The sequence below is a fragment of the Sesamum indicum genome, linkage group LG9 (assembly GCF_026168435.1).
Source record: "Sesamum indicum cultivar Baizhima isolate 11 linkage group LG9, ASM2616843v1, whole genome shotgun sequence".
Taxonomy (NCBI): Eukaryota; Viridiplantae; Streptophyta; class Magnoliopsida; order Lamiales; family Pedaliaceae; genus Sesamum; species Sesamum indicum.
The window spans coordinates 9780760-9785469 of NC_142665.1; the positions used below are offsets into that span (position 1 = coordinate 9780760).

Consider the following 4710-nt stretch of genomic DNA (forward strand, 5'->3'; position numbering starts at 1 on the left):
CGGCTAAAATGGTCAGCTATGAGGTTTTCCGCTCCTTTGTTGTCTTTAATCGTCAGGTCAAACTCTTGCATCAGCAATATCCATCTTATAAGTCGTGGTTTTGCCTCTTTCTTTGAAAATAGGTATTTCAAAGCTGCATGATCAGAATACACAATAATTTTAGTTCCAAGCAAATAATGGTGAAATTTTTCTAAAGCAAAAACAACAGCCAAAAGTTCTTTTTCCATTGTTGTGTAATTGCTTTGAGCGCTGTCCAACATCCATGAGGCATAGTATATCACATGGGGATCTTTTCCAATCTTTTGGCCTAGGACAGCTCCGATGGCGTGATTGCTGGCGTCACACATTATCTCAAAAAGGTAGTTCCAGTCAGGGGGACGAATCACTGGTGCTGATGTTAGGGAGTCTTTTAACTTGTCAAAGGCTTTCGCACAAGCCTCATCAAATTCAAAATTTACACCTTTTTGCAATAGCACACACAATGGTTGGGCGATTTTCGAGAAGTCCTTTATAAACCATCGATAAAACCCTGCATGTCCAAGAAAAGAACGAATCTCCCACACACTGGCGGGGTAAGACAAGGATATTATAACGTCTATTTTAGACCTATCTACTTCTATCCCCCTAGAAGACACGATATGCCCTAGAATTAGACCTCGATCTACTATGAAATGGCATTTTTCATAAATCAGAACTAGATTTTTTTCTATGCACCTTTCAAGTACTTTAGTCAAGCTTTCCAAACAATCTTCAAATGAGTTTCTATAAACAGTGAAATCGTCCATGAAAACTTCAATAAATTGTTCAAAAAAGTCAGAAAAAATACTAACCATACATCTTTGGAACGTGGCGGTCGCGTTGCATAGACCAAAGGGCATACTTCTATAGGCGAAGTTCTGAATGGGCATGCGAATGTTGTTTTCTCTTGATCTTCCGGCGCCACTGGAATTTGATGGAAACCTGAATATCCATCAAGACAACAATAATGAGATCGACTGGCTAACCTTTCTAACATTTAATCTATAAATGGAAGTGGAAAATTATGTTTTCTAGTGGCGGCATTAAGCTTTCTATAGTCAATACAGACTCGCCACCCATTTTGAAGACGTGTGGGTACCAAATTTCCAACAGAATCTTCGACTACTGTAATACCTATTTTCTTAGGTACTACTTGAGTCGGACTTACCCATTCGCTATCAAAAGTTGGAAAGATCATACCTGTATCTAGAAGTTTCAGGATTTCCTTCTTTACCATTTCCATCATCAAAGGATTCAGTCGGCGTTGGGCCTTCCTTGAAGGTTTAGTGCCTTCCTCTAGGAGTATTCTGTGCATGCAAGTCGAAGGACTTAAACCTTTAATGTCGGTGATAGTCCATCCAATGGCTTCTCAGAACTCACGAAGCACTCGAATCAGTTTCTCCTCCTCAAGATTAGTGAGCTTGCTTGAAATGATCACTGGTAATGTTTTGTTCTCCCCCAATAATGCGTACTTAAGGTGTTTTGGCAATTCCTTCAATTCCAATGCGGGTGCCTGCAATATGAAGGGAATAATCTTAGTGTGAGAATACGGTAATTCGATGAAAGCAATGTTGGGAGGTAAAATTCGAAGAGCTTTGAGTTTAAAAATGGTGTCACCGATGTTCGGATCTATGATCATCTTTTCTTCCAAAATCTTTGCTTTCTCTAACGTGAGGCTTTCTTCCAATGCATACTTTACATGATCCTCGCAGCTAATTGCTGTGGAATCCTACATGAGAGGGTCAAAGATCTCTACAAGGAGGGCGGTAGGTAAATCAGTTGGATATCTCATGGATTCATAGATGTTAAATCTTATGATTTCACAATCAAATTCCATGGTGAGACTTCCACTGTGCGCATCAATTTTTGTTCTAGCTGTCTTGAGGAACGGTCTTCCTAGTAGGATTGACCTGGAATTTGGGGAGTTGTCTTTCCTCATATCCAACATGTAAAAAATCGGCGGGAAACACCAATTCATTCACCTGTACGAGAACATCTTCCAAAACTTCTTCTGGGTAGACTACAGAGCAATCTGCAAGTTGGATGACTACCCCTGTTTCCTTTAAAGGACCAACATTTAAAGACTAAAAAATGGTGAAGGGCATAACATTTATATATGCTCCAAGGTCGCACATAGAGAGAATGTACCTGGGTCCTTATATTTTAGGGGTAGTTTTCGTTGGAGAATTGCAGAAACATTTTCCCCTATACTTACCCATTCGTTTCCCTTGAGTTTTCCTTTGCTAGTGCACGGTTCTTTGAGGAATTTCGCATAGTGGGGTATTTGCTTGATGGCATCGAGTAAAGGGATGTTTACCTCCACTTTGTGGAACGTCTCAAAAATCTCTTTTTCTTCCTCTTCCTTCTTTGCTTTGGTGAATCTTTCTGGGAAGGGTGGTCTGGTTACCAAAGGCTTCGGATGGTCCTCTTCGGGTTCGGCTTATTCTTGTTGAACCTCAATTTCTTTTTTCGGCTTTCTTTTCACAACGTGCCCACGTTTAGTGCCATCTTCAATCACATTTTCCTGCAGTTCCTTTCCACTACGAAGGACAATAGCACTAGCATTTTGTCTAGGGTTAATGACAAATTGAGAAGGAAGCTTACCTTGAGACTCTAGCTTGCTAACAGACGACGCCAGTTGACTGATTTGATATTCTAGATTTTGAATGCTCGTCTAGGTCTATTGTTGGAACTGTTGTGTATTTGTCACTAGTGCTTTCACCATGTGTTCGAGAGATGGGCTAGGCATGGGATTAGGCTGTGGAGGTGGTGGCCTGTATTGGGGTTTTTGAAAGTTTGGGTGTTGGTTACCGTAACTCAGATTCGGATGATCCCTCCATCCAGGGTTGTATGTGTTAGAGAAAGGATCATATCTTCTCTGTTGTTGTCCAGCAAATCCTCCTACCGCGTCGGCATGCTCGGTGGTTGACTCTTGAAGAGTTGGGCACATGTCGGTGACGTGCCCCGTTAAAGTACAAATACCACACGCTTTGACTTGTTGATGTTTGTCTACAACAACTTTTTCAACAATAGATGTGAGTGATTTAAACAATCTACAAGATTGCTTACCTCATTACTTCTCCTTGGTGGATCATCGTATCTAACCCCAAATTGTTGCGTGTTGGACGCTATAATCGAAATCATGTTACGCGCTTCGGTGGGGTTTTTATTGAACAGTGCTCCTCCACTTGCCTCGTCTATCAATTTTCTATCCATGCTTGATAGACCTTCATAGATGTACTGGATCAACAGGTGGTCTGAGATCTGATCATGGGGGCAACTTTCCACTAGTTGGTTGAATCTTCCCCAATATTCGAAAAGACTCTCTCCTGGGAATTGACGAATCCCGCTGATCTCTTTTCGGATCGTTGTGGCTCATGAGGCAGGGAAATATTTCTCAAGAAACTGTCTCTTGAGATCATTCCATCTTGTAATGGATCCTGAAGGTAGAGAGTACAACCAATCCTTCGCTTGGTCGGCAAGAGAGAAGGGGAATGCTCTCAGTTTGACTTGTTTCTCGCTTATGCCTTGTGGTCGCATTCCGGAGCATACCACATGGAATTCCTTCAGATGCTTGTGTGTATCTTCACCTGCGAGACCATGGAACGTGGGAAGTAAATGAATTAATCCAGATTTCAGTTCAAAGTTTACCTCCAAGTTTAGGTACTCAATGCACAGTAGCTGCTGGTTCAGATCTGGCGACGTCATGTCCTTGATCGATCTTTCAGGAATCAAAGCCATTATTTCTTCTCCGGATTCGCTTGAGGACTCCTCAAATTCCAAAGTTATGATTTTTTCGTCTTCGTAGGGAGCGGATGTTCCTTCCGATTGTTGCTTAGTCTTCCAACGAAGTCTTCGTGTGGTCTTCTCGATGTTAGGGTCGTATTCCAATTTACCTGTAGGAGAAGACCTTGGCATTAATGGTGATAAAAATCAAGTAACAAAAATTAAAGAAATCTACTTAAAAACGCCAGTCCCCGGCAATGGCGCCAAAATGTGGTGGGTGTCGAGATCACCAAAAATAATTCCTACAACACTTGTGAAAGTGGGAATAGAATCGATTCCAGAGGGACTGGTATAAGAAAATAATGGGGGGAGATTTGACGATAAAAAGAAATAATTAAATAAGTTAGAAAACAATTGAAATTACCTTATGAAGATATGAGAGAGAGATTTTCCGGCTAAGCTAGGATCATGCTTGATTCTTGTGAGTTGATGATTGATGCAAGAATAACACATGTATAAACAAATAAATCAGTTATAGTTTTGGTACGACCCTAACACCTACCTTTCCTTAGCTTTTCATCAGCCAAGGTACGACGGTTGGCTAGATCCCTAATTGATAGACAACTTTGGGAACGTCCATAAGATTAATCTATTAACAGCATTAAGAATTAGAAAGGCCTGATTCTAATCAATAAACTCCTATGAGTATAATTTGTTCAAACTAGATCATGCATTCCCCAAAACACAACTAATTACTATGACATAATTAATCATGCTACGTTGCTACTAAGTATTGAACTAAATAAACAATTATACGGATTTATAAGTCCAATTAGCTAAGCAAACCTTCTTGATAATGAACAACCAGCCGAATCATTCATAAATCAGACGTTTGTAATTAAAGCACAGAGAATAGCATGAATATCCATTTAACAGGTGTAAAGAGCAGATTAGATCTCACAACAT

At 40.5% G+C, this 4710-nt stretch overlaps 1 pseudogene; it reads right to left on the reverse strand.

The window, feature by feature from the left end:
- Positions 1 to 1747: 1747 nt before the first annotated feature.
- Positions 1748 to 2968, reverse strand: LOC148786876 (uncharacterized; annotated as a pseudogene).
- Positions 2969 to 4710: the final 1742 nt, after the last annotated feature.